This window comes from Mytilus trossulus, chromosome 5 (assembly GCF_036588685.1).
Source record: "Mytilus trossulus isolate FHL-02 chromosome 5, PNRI_Mtr1.1.1.hap1, whole genome shotgun sequence".
Taxonomy (NCBI): domain Eukaryota; kingdom Metazoa; phylum Mollusca; class Bivalvia; order Mytilida; family Mytilidae; genus Mytilus; species Mytilus trossulus.
Genome location: NC_086377.1, coordinates 2,380,311 through 2,396,552, shown reverse-complemented (window position 1 = coordinate 2,396,552; position 16,242 = coordinate 2,380,311). Strand labels below are relative to the sequence as shown.

Genomic DNA, 16,242 nt, shown 5'->3' with positions numbered 1-16,242 from the left:
TTCTACAAAGAACGATGAAATGTCTTGTCATTCTAAATCAAATTAAAACTCGACAGCGAACTATTTTTATGTGCATTTAGAACATTGTTGACAGATTGCGATTCGTGCTCGCGTCGTCTGCCAAAGATGATTTGCAAATTTTTCATACTAGAAGCAAGGAGATTGAAAATTATTCACAGGAATAACAGTTTATTTTGAGGCAAACAAAATCAACATTCAATTAAATAAAAAAGAGAGTTAAGGAATTTACGTGGTAAGATTTTAACAGAACAAGCGAAAAAAGGATCTGAAAATGCATTTATGAGGGGGGGGGGGGACAGGGGGGTATTCCTTTTCCTTCTCCCACCCCTTTTCTCCTTTCTCCTACCCCTCTTCTCCTTATTTTATTTTTTTAATTTACCGGAAAAAAGAGAGATATTTTATTTTTTAATATTTTATTTTTTTCTCCAACTTCTCCTTTTTCCCAACCTACCTCTCCTTTCTCCTACCCCTTTCTCCCACCCCTTTCTCCTACCTCCTATCTCCCTTATCCCTGTCCTCCCCCTCATTTATATCTGATACTGATCATAACTCGTGAATAAAAATGATATCTGGTCTCAGTTGGGCTGCTGTGTCAGGATTTGACTGTCAAAGTGATACAAAACTCTAGAATTCTTCTGTATATACAAATACACCGTGACAGTAGCTAATCAAAAAAATAATAACAGGGGGAACGTCTAGTGCCTGTGGTCCTAGTGTAACAGTAGTCCAAATAATTATGATGTCTGGCAAGGCTACCGGTATTTTAAATTTTTTTCTGGGACGCCCCTGCCCCCAGAAAAAAAATAAAAATAGCCTTGCCAGACGTCATAATTAGTTGGAATAGTGTAACAGTAAATTTGGTCCGGTTGTAAAATTTGTTCTCCAGACTTTTTTTCCTAGTTAAGGAGGCTCACGGACATGACGGATATAAAATTTTAGAAAAAAATCAAACGTTTATTTTTCATTACAAATTTTATTAATTGCCTTAAGAAGTTGTTACTTTATCATATGGTACAAAAATTATTCCAAAACATCAATACGTGTTGGCCCCAGGTGACTTTTTAACTGTAGATATCATTGAAAAAGCTCCAAATTATCTCCCTTTGATGCAAAAATGCCATTTTTTGCATTAAAATTTAAATATATTTTTTAACTCATCGGTGACCAATATTTTTTATTATTGTTTTCGAAAAAGCTGTACACAAACTAAATAATTGTAAAATTTTAGCGATTTCTGTAATTTTATTCTTTTTTAATTTCTATATTACCGCTTTTTCTCCTATTAGTTCAACAGAAAAAAAGGACATTAGCCAAATTATATGCTTTTTGTCGAAAGCAGATTGTGAGCGTATATGAACGGTGACCCCATTTTTTTATTTCAATTTTCTATTAGGTATAAGATAAAGTTAATTTATAGAAAATATAGCGAAATATTATATTAAATAAAAAAAATGATTTAGACCCGTGAGCCCCCTTAATTAGGTCCATGTCCATGATTTTACTAGGAATTAAAGTCCCAGGACAAATGTTTCTAGGAAAATCAGTTCATAGCTAGTAATTTATGTTTGTAACTTGTTTTTCTAGGAAAATATGTCACAAGACTTTTTCTAATAGTTTTTTTTGTATCATAAAATATATTTAAAATAGAAGTGTTTTTTTTTATAGATAAGATTGGAAAATAGAAGAATTTTTTTTCCAATAAAAATGAAGAATATATTTCATTAATAACCTAATTATTAAAAACATAAATATTCAGTTTCCTTTGCTTATAACATTTTTTATAATTAAAGACATGGATATTTTTAGTCCAAATAATTATGACGTCTTGATAGGCTATTATATTTTTTTTCTTTGACGCCTTACTTCGTCAAATTATGATGTCTTGTAAGTTGAAAGGCTTTTAGATTTTTTTTTCTTTGACGCCTTACTTAGTTCGTCGAAGTAAGGCTTCAAAGAAAAAAAATATAATAGCCTTTCAAGCTGTCATAATTATTTGGACTAGGACATTTTTACCTAGGAATTCAATACTAATGACATGGACATGATTTTCTAGGAAAATATGACATGGACATGATTTCCTAGGAAAATTAGTCTGGAGACAAATTTTATTTACAGCTAATTTCCTAATGCATGTAATGCAAAACTTTGGTTGGCTTGCCTTCTTTGTTTGTATAATTGTTTATACAAGCTTTGTTAATAAGATTGACATGATGGTCATCTTTATATAATATATATATATAGGCATAGTTTAACCTGTATATTTAATATTTGAATTTAATTGGATATTATCCTTTTAAATGAGTGTACAATTTAAATACAAAGCAAGCAAGCTAACTTAAGTCTTGCTCTACATGCTTTAGGAAATTAGCTGTAACAGATTGATACACAACTCTTTCGTTTTGTCTATAACAATGTTAAAACATATTACATTCATAGTCACTTTTAAAAATTAAAGGCATAGACATTTAAACCTATGACTTTTAATGACATGGACATGACTTTGTGGGAAAATTAATAGTTTTGGGACATAAATTTTTTCAAAAATTTAACTATGTGACATTACTAATATATAAGATTTAAATTTGCAAATGCAAGTAAATCTTTTATAGGACATGATTACCTAGGAAAATTTGTCTGGGGACATATATAACTAATATCTGACTAAATATATACTAGTCAATTCTGTAACCATGGACTCTTTATACTATATAGTAATATTTGTCCGTCCTGACATATTTTACCAGGACAAATTTATCACTCACACTTGTACTTGTTCACCCTGGATCAATTTGCTCTGATTTTTTTTTGTACTCCAGTTGCATAATGTTAATTATTTGAACATTACATGTTAAAGTTTGTTGAAAAATTTGCTGAATTTTTGTATTGCCACAACCAATTTATTATTTCCCCTATTTGCTTAGTCACTGTCATGATAGTAGAACAACACTGGAGTACAATGTATTAATTTATCTTCATTGCTATTTTTTAACAAAATAATTTGTTTTTTAATACAAGTCTCAGAATATACAAAATGTAATTTTAAACGAACTTGTAAATCCTTGTATTAAATTCCTGTTTTCGTCATTTACAGTTCGTACATCCATGACATCATTGTTTTTATTAATTCCAAGCTGACTACTAGCTTATAAATCAAAACAAAAAGTTTGTTTTTTTATTATTGATCCATCAAAAGACAATTATCACAAAAATCAGTGAGAATAATTTACATGTTATTGAACAATTACCTTTCCTAAAAACTTTTAAAATATTTATGTTTTTTTTATAAATTTTAAGCTATACAATTCTTACTTGCATCTCTGAAATATGCTTCTAAGTGGTTTTGTTAGCAATTTCTGTACAGGTCTGCTAAAGGCTCAAATTGACATTTCACCCAATTTCACCATTTTCCCGACAAAATTTGGGTTTAAAGGCAAAAATTTTATTTTTCCTTATTGGTGACCCTTGTATTTGCCAGGGACGCATACATGTATAAAGTGCTTGTATTTGCTTAATATTTGAAGCTATATTTCAGCTTTGTACATTACAGATTTGGACCAGGTCACACCTGAGGTGTCACAGACAGTTTTTATTTGATATCCCATAAAAATATGTCAGCACCTCTATTTTCATTTCGTTGAAAATGGTCCCTTTAACATGCTTGTACCTATTTAAAGTAAAATTTTGAGCTAAAATGGTCTGGAACCCCTATTTATTCGACAAATTTGAGGTACTCTTTGTAAAGATTAAAATAATACAGCATTCTGATAGAGACTTTGAATAATTCTGAGCCATCTTAACTGTGTAAAATCAAAAGTAGCAGCACGAAATAAAGTTAAAATGAATATGAGTCCCCTGTATTATATTTTAAACACCGCTTTTTTGATGATCAAGTAATTCCTAAATGAATACTGGAAAATAGCTGTAGAATGCTCTCCGAACATAAAATTTGCATCAAATAATAAAAAGCTTCATTTTAATCAACATAGAAATATGATTCGAATTTGATTTATTGGGTATATATGATATTGCCTTCACTCAGTTATAAACTAGAAGAATGTAATGTTTAGCTCACCTAGCCCAAAGGGCCTAGTGAGCTTTTCCCATCACTTTGCATCTGGTGTTGTTACCTTTACAAAAATCTTCTAGAACTCTGAAACTTTGAAAACAAATTAAACCAAACTTGGCCACAATCATCATTGTGGTACATGTATTTTGTTTAAAAAATATGTCAGATGACCCGGCCAACCAGCCAAGATGGCCGCCATGGCTAAAAATAGAACATAGGGGTAAAATACAGTTTTTGGCTTATAACTCAAAAACCAAAGCATTTAGAGCATATATCTGACAAGGGTATAATTGGTATAAGTGTTTAACAGGTGAAGATCTATCTGACCTGAAATTTTCAGATGAATCAGACAACCCATTGTTGGGTTGCTGCCCCTGAATTAGTAATTTTAAGGAAATTTTGCTGTTTTTGGTTTTTATCTTTAATATTATTATAGATAGAGATAAACTGTAAACAGCAATAATGTTCAGCAAAAAAAGATTTACAAATAAGTCAACATGACCGAAATGGTCAACAAGGTCAATTAATCCCCTATGGAGTTATTGTCCTTTATAGTCAATTTTTAACAATTTTCATAAAATTTGTAAATTTTTACTAACATTTTCCACTAAAACTACTGGGTCAAGTTTATTATATATAGAGATAATTTTAAGCAGCAAGAATGTTCAGTAAAGTAAGATGTACAAACACATCACCATCACCAAAACACAATTTTGTCATGAATCCATCTGCTTCCTTTGTTTAATATTCACATACATGTAGACCAAGGTGAGCGACACAGGTTCTTTAGAGCCTCTAGTTTAAAGTCTAGAATACCTTTTTATACAACCATAAAATTTTTGCAATCATATAATTATATTGGTATCACATCGTCTTTGTGGTCAGCTGAGCATCGTTCAAAGACGGATGGTTTCCAGATAATAACTTTAGTATAAGTTATATATTGCTGGCTCATCTTCATGTTCCACTAAAGAATTGTCTATTAGATTGACTAAAATTCTGTCCGCAGTGAAAGAGGGTCTTCAGAAATACTGTGAAACTGTTTACTCGCGTAGTGGTATTAACCATATGTGGATTCTTAAAAATGCTAAAGAACTTCTAGACAATTTCAAATCTCGGTCTCTTTCCGAAATAAGTTCCATCAAAACTTTTGATTTTTCAACCCTGTATACCACCATTCCCGATGTAAAATTGAAAAATCGCCTAAAAGAAATTATCCACAATGCCTTTCAACATAAAAATGGTAGCTAGCATACGCTATAAATTTATTACTTTGGGATTTCATAAAGCATATTTCGTTAATAGTGACAAACAAAAAGGTAAATCATGCTACACAGAAGAACAAGTAGTCAGTATGCTGGAGTTTCTTATCGACAACATATTTGTTGAGTTTGGAGGTAGACTTTTCCAACAAGTTGTCGGCATTCCTATGGGAACAAACTGTGCGCCTCTTCTTGCCGACTTCTTCTTATTTTCATATGAATCGGAGTTCCTCCAGACACTTGTCAAAAACAAGAGGATCAAAGAAGCCAGATTATTTAATTTCACTTTCAGATATATTGATGATGTTCTTTCCTTAAACAATCCGAACTTTTCTGATTGGGTTCCATTAATATATCCCCCAGAACTCGAGATTAAAGAAACAACAGACACGGCTTCCTCCGCCTCATTTTTAGACTTATATCTCGAATTTGACTTACACAGTCATCTCAGTATCAGAATCTATGACATACAAGACAATTTTAATTTCGAAATTATAAATTTCCCCCACCTTAGTAGCAATATACCAACTTCACCTGCATATGGGATATATATTTCCCAACTTATTCGATATTCAAGAGCTTGCAGCTCCTACTCAGACTTTGTAAAACGTCATCAGTGTCTGAGTAGAAAGTTGATGAACCAGGGGTATGTCAAAGAACGTCTCGTCCTTTTTCTAAAAAAGTTCATCGGAAGGTACCAAGACCTTGTTGATAAATATTCCGTATCAACTTCTCAAATAATACACGATGGTCTTGATGTATAGATTCTGCGTACTGATGTTGTGTATCATCTTAACAACATGTTTTATTGTTCTTTTATTTGTTTTTGTTCTATTATTAAGATTACTTTTACTGTTGAATGGTTTTATGTGATATCCGTTTGACGTGGCTCGGTACTTATACATCTCGTCAATGTGTTTGTATTGGCTTTCATTTTTTGGTGATTTGTTTTGTATATGTGACTCTTTGTATTTCTTTTGTGCTTATAACGTGACTCTGTACTTTAAAAGATCCCGTCAGTATGATATTTGTCTATAATATGTCATTATGATATATTTCTATTATGAATTACTTTATACGTTGAACCACAAACGTCAAAATCAATCAATGGCGTAGTGGAATTGACAATTTTTGGATTCTCATAAATTCTATGTATAACTTTTGAACTAGTTTGAATCTCGGTCTATTTCTGTAATTTATTCTTACATACTTTTGATTTTTTAACTCTGTATGCGTACATTGCCTATGAAAATTTTTTAAAATTGTTTGTTTGCACATTGAACAACAAATTTATGTGACGTATATAATTTTTCTAACGTCAGACACTCAAATCAATCCATGTGTTCTTAGACAGTAGATGTTATTGTGTCCTGTTAAATTGTTCCCTTTAAAAAGTTTTGGATTCTCATATATTCTATGTATAATTTTTGGACTAGTTTGAATCTCGGTCTATTTCTGTAATTTATTCTTACATACTTTTGATTTTTTAACCCTGTATGCGTACATTGCCTATGTAAATTTTAAAATTGTTTGTATGCACATTGAACGACAAATTTATGTGACGTATATAAATTTTCTGACGTCGGACACTCAAGTAGATCCATGTGTTCGTGGATAGGTTTTTGTGTCCTGTTAAATTGTTCCTTTTAAAAGTTTTGGATTCTCATATATTAAAATTCTATGTATAACTTTTGGACTAGTTTGATTTCTGTAATTTATTATTACATACTTTTGATTTTTTAACCCTGTCTGCGCTCATTGCCTATGTAAAATTTAAAATTGTTTATAATCCAGGTACTTTTGATAACTATTGTATGCACATTGAACGACAAATTTATGTGACGTATATAATTTTTCTGACGTCAGACACTCAAATCAATCCATGTGTTCGTAGATAGTAGATGTTGTTGTGTCCTGTTAAATTGTTATACGATGATGACTGATGTTCCCATATTTTGACTATTTTATTGATTGTGACTGTTTATTTAACGCATCATGTAAATGTAACGGAATTTGATGAGACTGTTATTAAAGTGAGAGGGTTAGCGCTATAGAACCAGGTTTAATCCACCATTTTCTACATTTGAAAATGCCTGTACCAAGTCAGGAATATGACAGTTCTTGTCCATTCGTTTTTGATGCGTTTTGTTTTTTGATTTTGCCATGTGATTATGGACTTTCCAAATTGATTTTCCTCTGAGTTCAGTATTTTTGTGATTTTACTTTTTAATCATGTTAATAGAAATGAATAGAATTTTAACACAATGTTTAAAACAACAAAAGAAAGCTTGGGATTGATATTGGGGGTTATGGTCCCTAAGGTTTAGGATAAGGGGACCAAAACAAGCATTTATCTAGTTTCAGGACAATAAGTTGTGTATAAGTATTTCAATTCCTCTGAAATTGTACCACAATGTTAAATATTATAAGATTTGAAGAAGGTTGGAATTTATTTTTAGGGTTATGGGGCAAACAGTCAAGAACGATGGGCCAAACACAAGCATTTTTGTAGTTTTAAGTTAATGACTTGTGAAAAAGTGTATGATCTTTCTGAAATTATACCCCAATGCTCTATACTACTATATGGGATGGTTAGGATTGGCTGAGGGTATAGATAAAACCATTTATGAATAAGGGGCAAAAAAGATGAAAAATAATTATTTTTCTGGTTAAAGGATAGTCAAGACAATTTGAAAGCTGTGTAAGGGAGGTAATCCAAAAGTTATATTTGAATTATTTCACACAAATTTTAAGGTGGTACCTAACACTACAGGGAGATAACTCTGTAAAGTCAGCTAAACGTTTTAATTACGTTGTGTTGTTAAAGGGATGTTAAGATTTTCAATGATCAAAATGAGTGTTTGTCAAACTGCTATATGTAACCAGTGTAATTTTTCTGATAAAATGGTTGGTTCAAAAAAATTTTAATTTTTATATTTTTGTCAAAGGGTCAAAGTAAATACTTTGTCAAAATTTTAAGAAAATTAAACGAGCCAAATTAATTTTAGTTCAAGTGTTGGGTACCACCTTAAAGATGTGATTTTGAAATTTACCAAAATATATAACTTCAGTATTAATAAAATCCATTGGAAATTTGCCAATAACTTAAGTTTAATTAAAAAAAATGCCAATAGTTTTAGCATAATAGTCCAGTCTATCTAGCATAAATTTGACCCTAACCTAAAAGTAATTGCAACTGAAGATTTAAAAGTTTAAATCTTTAGCATTATACCCCAAATATACACAGAAAAAAGTCCCATAAAATCTAACTTGAGGAAGACTAAAAAAATCACCATTTAAAATTCCTATGTAGATTTGTATTGTAAATGGAGATAACTCTTGCAAAAAAGGCAGAAATATCAATAAAAATTGATACAAAATTATAACTTTACCTCTTCTATCCATCAGAATGTATTGATTTTTGATTTTTAGTGGTCTTTACAGTATAATAAACAACTCTTAATGTGTTTTCATATATTTTATCAAGCTATAATCTAGATTTCGTTATTCATTAGTTGACCATTTATTGATTTTTTCAACATGTCAAGGTAAAGAATCTCAAATTTAATAAAAATAATTAAGCATGTATTCTCCTTTTTGTGGTTTAAAGTTTCTTTAGATAAGAAAGTTGCTGAAATAATATAATATACAGATATAAACATTACCAAATTTTCACATTATTTTTTCAAAATGGTTACAAAGCTTCAAATTTGCAAATTCTTTAATGAAAAATGCATGAAAAAAATAAAACTACCCATTCCATTTTGGTTTTGTACATTTCATGAGCAGAAGATTATATATTTCAGTCAAATACAAACTTATAACCCCATCAAAGTATCATACTGTACATACATTTCAAGAAAAACAACCAAAAACTGTCCAAAAAAGACTCATTTTTGTAAGAGTTATCTCCCCTTCCAATGTTAATTTCCATAGGAAATTAAAAGTGCTGATTTTGAGTTTTCCTCAAGTTAGATTTTATTGGACTTTTTTCTGTGTATATAAAGGGCATAATGCTATAGATTAGAACTAAAACATTTTCTGTTGCAATTAGTTTGAGGTTAAATCTTAGTTTGACTGGACTATAAGTAAATATAAATCTTTGAAGTTTGAAACCACAAAAAGGAAGGTTTGGATTGATTTGGGGTTAATTTATGGTCCCTTTGGTGTAGGAAAAAGGGATATAAAAGGGGCCCAAATAATCAATTTTCTATTGTCCAGACAATAATTTGTAGAACAGTTTATAGAATTGCCTGAAGTTTCCACACCACAAAACTCCAAAGGATAGTTAGGGTTGGAATATTGGAGTTATGACTCAATCTGTTAATGAATTGGGAGCAACAAAAGGGGAAAAACAAGGGTTTCCTGGTTAATCAATAATGGACAATTACTTTAGATTTGTTTCTTTTTGTTGGTGCCTTTTTTTGCTAGTTCTTTTATGAATTTTTATGCTCTACCTACAATAGTAGAGAAGCATTATGTTTTCTAGTCTGTGCGTCCTTTCGTCTTTTTGTTTGTCTGTCCATCCATTCTTCCCACTTCAGGTTAATGTTTTTGGTCAAGATAGTTTTTGATGAAGCTGAAGTCCAATCAACTTGAAACTTACTACAAATGTTTCTTATGACATGATCTTTCTTATTTTAAAACAAAATTAAAGACTTTTGACCCCATTTTTATGGTTCACTGAACATAGAAATTAAAAGTGTTCCCTCAGTTTCAGGTTAAAGTTTTTTTAGTCAAGGTAGTTTTTGATGAAGTTAAAGTCCAATCAATTTGAAACTTAGTACACATTTATCATTAATAAAGCTGATTGTGTCGTTTCATATTAATTAAAATTTATTTACCTAATTTATAATTTCAGCTTTTCCATGCATTGTAAGATTTCCAGAATATAGAACATGTAGTTCCTGATAAAAAAAACACCAAAAGATTGCTACGATAAAACTGTTGAGTAACTATTTGTAATACAGAATGCATCAAGATGGTGGTATGCTACATATATAATATTGATACTATGACAGATGAGAAAAGAAACTGAAGACATAACCAAATGCTGAAGTCAGCAAAGGTATGATTATAACTGTTACTGATGTTTGAAGAAGTGTGTCATTATAGCATCTACAAATATTTCAATCAAACATGGTTCAGTACTTCAGACTAGTTTTAATTTAAAAGAATTAAATGGCTACTAACATCCATTGCTAATTACAGCTTATTAACCTCCTGTTAAAAAAAAGAGGGGTGAAACTATATGTCTGCATTCAAGTGCATTGATCGTCTCAAAAAAAGGAGAGTTCCAACCACCGGAACCCTCCCCTTGGATCCACCATGCACAGATATTTGAGAATTACCACAATACATTTTGTTGATATCAAATTAAAGTTGAGAAGCTACGGTAATCTATATATGTTTATCTACTTTTCATTGTCTACTCTCAGCTTGATTAGTAAATAAATAAAAATCATGTTGGAAGAAAAATTTTGTCATGTGTATATGTTTTAGGAACTAATTGTGGTATATTCTTCAGATTGAAACATGCAACAGAAAGTTCAATCATGACCATAAAGCAGGCAAGACATTTCTGAATTCAGTATGTACAATCTTGTAAAAATATGTCAAACTATGTGAAAGCATATTTTTTGTTTTGTTTTTTCAGATTAAGATATAAGGAGTAGATATTTTCCTGAAAATCTCATTTATGTCTCGAATGTGAAGGGAACAGAAGCTATCATGATGATTCTTTAAAGAAAGATACAGAGACACAAGCTCCTGTAGACACTTATGAAAAAGAAGATGTTTTTGCAATGAATATGTGTGAATGTGATAAATTATGGCAAATCAACATGGTCAATTAACAACAATATGTTCTACAAAGTTCCTAGATTTATAAGTTTCATAACATTTAGTTGAGGCAAACTGAAGTTAGATAACTAAAAAAATTGCAAATAAATATTGCTATTAAATACTCAGTTTTAGTTATTTTTATTTTGATATTAAAAAAATACTGCATTAGATAAAAACTAGTTATACATTTAAAAAATTAGTAACCCTCATGTCTCCCTGCATTAGAAGTTGCATAATTTAGCATTTACAGATGAAATATAATTGTGAGTAAAGTTCATCATGTGAAATAGTCTGACTGGATATGACAGAACATCAAAAGAAATGACGAAAAATTACACATCTTATCAAAATAGTACTACTAGAAACCAAAAGCTACTTGCAATTTTCACTGGTTTTAATTGAGATCAGTAACAGTCAGACAAGGAAAGAATTTAATGAACATGATTATGATGCCTCTTGATAAATATAAAAACATATTGACTGTAAAATAATTACCAGTTACCAATTATATCTGTTGTTTACAAAATTTGTTATTTGGAAATATCTGTTGAATGTTTTGAAATTAAAATGTGTTAACTGAAATGATTAAAGAATTGAAGTCTTTAAATGATACAAAAGCAAGGATACATTGAATGATTGCAATTGAGACAACTGCTAGCCCTGCATAGAAGGGCACTGATGTAAACAAGTACAGATCACCTGAAGTCTTCAACAATGAGCAAAAGCCTGAATTTAAAGATCGTTATACATGGGCTTATTAAGTCCCAAGATAATGGTATCTACATCCTTTGCTTTCAAATTTTTGTTAGTATGTTTCTGATGAAGGTTAATTAAAATAAGCCCAGCACACTCAATTTGTGAACTGTTTTTATTTAATTTCAAAAGAGAAAGCTAATAGACAAATTTAAGCAAATAACAAAAAAAGGAAATCCATTTAATATGGCAGACAGCAACCAAACACTACCAGTGGACATAATGAACATGTTTTTGAATGCTCAAACTGCAATAATAACATTAGACACAAAACATCTTATATAATGCTGGATTACACAAAAGTGTTTAAATCATCTGCTCTTCTCTGGTGTTTAAAAATTGTACAGATTTGGTGTCACAATATCTCAGTAGCATGGATTAGAATCCCGGCATGGGAAGAACAAAAAATTTGTGAAAGCAAATTTACAGATCTTACATTGTTGGGTTGATGATTTGACGACTAAATGCATGTACATGTACAAAATATACAAAAAGTTAGCTGCTATTGAGACAAAGGCAAAAATCATAGTGCAACAACACATGTTTATTACAGATATAATACCAACAAACTAAAATAACACTTACCACTACTAAATGATTAGGAACTTTCAGGAACTAATTGCAGCTACTGTCCAGGTTATGTTAAACAAATCACCTCCAACTGATCTGTTCAGTGAAGAGTTTTTACCATTGAAATGAAATGTGAACACATTCTAATCTTTTGGCAGACGTGAATATTCTCATGTGGTATTTATACCTATATCCAAGGGTACCTATATCTGGTGGTGATAATTAACCATTTTTTTCTTCTTTTTGTTTAATTTTTAAAAAAAATGGGATTTAAACTTTTTTCAGCATTTTGGAAAAAAATAATTTTGTAAATTTTTCATGTTTTTTTCATTTATTTTTATAAGAATTAAATTTTAAAAGATTTTTTTTTTAAATATTTAATTTTTTTTTTAATTTTTGAAAAATTTGATTTTTTTGAAATATTTTGCATTTATAAATTTTTTAAACTTTAAAGAAGTTAATTTTAGTTGCCTTCGTCCATGCAAGCATGGACTAAGTTAGCCTTGGTTGCCTTCGTCCATGCATGCATGGACTAAGTCTGTTGTGTTAGTCCATGCAAGCATGGACTAAGTTAGGGTTAGTTGCCTTAGTGCATGCATGCATGGACTAAGTCTGTTGTGTTAGTCCATGCATGCATGGACTAAGTTAACGTTAGTTACCTTCGTCCATGCATGCATGGAGTAAGCTTAGTTTCTAAGTTTTCATGTTTACAAATCATGAAAAGGTTTAGCCATACTATCAAGTTTTGCAATTTATTTCCTAAGGTAAGTTATAATGCACAATATGTATGTAAAACATAATTAATAGGTTGAATATGAAAAAAACCAACTAAACAGAAAAAAAAGGTAATTACATCAAATTAAAAAATAATTGAACTAACACCATGAAATTAAGAGGTAAGAAGAAATGGAGGTTTTCTAGAATTGATGTTGATTTCCAGTTTTATTTAATACCTTGTTTTAATCAGAATAACTTATTTAAAAGGAACTTAGTTGTCTCATTGGCACCCATACCACATCATCCTATTTCTAATTAATCAGATTAACTGTTTTCTCTTTTTGCCTGACAAAACAATATTTCTAGAAACTTGGAGAATCCTGAGAAATATTTTGTATAATTTTATTTTACAAAATTGTGATACAGACGAGTTTTGACTAGTATTTCAATATAATAAATAAAGTAGCATATTTTACTTCCAATATTTTTAAGAAATATTGAAAATTGAAAATTGGATTTAAAACTCAAAAATGTCAACAACACACGATTATTATCTACTATTGTTTTATAATCTTTAGTATGCATTAATATTGGGGTTAATGATGACCTGACATATTGTGATTATTAAATTCTTCTCACATTTTTTCTCTGCTCGCAGTATTTCTCTTCTCATAATCTTTCTTAAATGATATACCATTAGTTTACTGTTTTCAAGCTCCTATTGGACTGATAGGAACATATGACATATGCAATATCACCTTTAATCAATTATATGATAATATACGGCATTCAATATAACATACAAATGTATACAATGTTATACTTCATTATAAATTGTTTATAAATGATGATAAAATAACCTTATATCGCTATATACGTAAACATGCCCGGTGTTAAAGTATAAGTTTCCTGAAGACAAGTGTGTGACTAAATGACATATTGTGTATTAATGATGCGACATTAGATTTTAAAAAAATATATAAATGGGTACATGTATAATGATAGTGTTTCTCATATTTCATAAATATTTATGCATGTTTAAGATCGCAAACAACCAACGACATCGCTGGTCCGTGGCGGAATTAAAGTACGTATGTCTTTGTTTGGTAGTCGTATTGTGATCTGATCATGTCATGCTGATTTTAATATGCATAGTTTTTACTGCTGTTGAAATATTTCGGTTTTTATATTACAATGAACGTAATATAAAGTAAATTATTTTTTTAAATAATTAACAAAAATGTATAGTGGTAAGAAGATGGAAGAAAATAGACTAGATAAATAGTTTACTAATACTTGTTTCCAAATATAATGTCGCATCATTGATAGCAATATCTCGTTTTGTCACAAACTAGTCTACAGGAAACGGGTGCAGTATACGGTGCAGGAAATGCTTACCCTTCCGGAGCATCTGATTTCACTCCCGGTTTTTAGTGGAGTTCGTATTGTTTCTTAATTATTATTTATATAACTGTTGATGTAAATGTCATTGGTTTTGTGAGTCTTTGTATACTCCTTGGTTTTGATTGTTATTGTCTTACTACAATTTAACATAGAAATAACATAATGACTTTAAGAATTAAAGGTTATCCTGATAGACGTTTTAGGAAAAGTCAATAAAACAATTGCAAAATTAAAATCTCTAAACACATCGAACGAATGGATAACACATTTTGTTTGTCAATAATCGGTTGTTGGAATGTTCTAGTGACAAAGGTAAATGAAGACAAATCATCTAAACTATTAAAACAAAGACGCAAATTGCACCCTTAGCAGCCGGAGCTAAACGAGTTATGTAAAGTTAACGTCTGATCTTGTATGCTCCACACTCAGTAAACTTTTTAACAAATCTGTTAAACTAGTACTGCAAAGAATTGAACGTTGACCTTGACAGCGGTCGTTTTACACAACATGTGTTATATTTATTTGGTGTTCAACATTAAGTAAAGTAAAATAAAGTTAACAGATCCACTAAACTAGTACTGCACACGAATTTTGACCTTAATAGCTGTCGCTTAACACAACGTGTGTTATAAAAAAGTATTTGGTGTTCAACATGAAGTTAAGCTGTTAACAGATCCAATAAAGGACGACATCAAAAGATCAATGTAGGATAAAAAATTAAATCAAATAGTTGGCGGGGGGGGGGGGGGGCGGGGATGGGGGTGGGGGGTTAAACTGCTGCAAGTTTTGTTAATCCGACATTGATTTTCACATATATCCATATTGGTCAACCAATTTTTCCTAAATTAAGTTAAAGAGGGGGTGGGGGCGTCAGTGAAAAAAACTGTGAATTAAGTAATTTTTATCATTCATTGAACTTTTGATGTCGTCCCTGAACTAGTACTGCAAACAGATGTTGACCTTAACACCTGCCGCTTAACACAGTTTGTGATCAAGTTTTTTTGTTATCTTGTCTGCTCCGAACTACGTAAATACTAAACTAGTACGGCAACATAGAGTTTTGACAGCTGTAAATAAACAAAATATTTATTAAAGTATGTTTCTGTTATTTTAACTTCTGCTCGTGTTTGCTCCACACTCAGATAACTTTTTTAAAGATCCGATAAACGAGTACTGCATAAAAAAATCGACATTGACAGCCGTCGCTTTTCACAATATGTGTTAAATTTATTTGATGCTCCACATTAAGTAAACTTTTTAATATATCCGTTAAACAAGTACTGTAAACAAACAAACCTGTAGCTTTTGTCAACATGTGTTAAAGTTATTTGGTGCTCAACATTAAGTAAAGCTGTTAACAGATCCGCTAAACTAGTTCTCCAAGCAAATTTTGACCTTAATAGCTGTCCCTTAACACAATCTGTATCAACGTTAGTTTCTGTATAGCAATAACTTGCTAATATGATCCCTACAATTTGATCGATAAAATGTGTACATATAAGTTCTTGTATTGGAAAGTTATTTAATGTTGTGTTAAATACAAGACTTTCTAAACATTTCGATGAGAGAAATATTTTGACTGATTGCCAAGCTGGCTTCAGAAAT

General features: G+C 30.6%; 1 long non-coding RNA gene across 1 annotated transcript; it reads left to right on the top strand.

The window, feature by feature from the left end:
* Positions 1 to 87: 87 nt before the first annotated feature.
* LOC134718449 (uncharacterized) lies at positions 88 to 12,087 on the top strand. Its single transcript, XR_010107385.1, has 3 exons — positions 88 to 253; positions 10,211 to 10,417; positions 11,006 to 12,087. It is a non-coding gene; the product is annotated as an uncharacterized LOC134718449 (long non-coding RNA).
* The last annotated feature ends 4,155 nt before the right edge of the window (positions 12,088 to 16,242 follow it).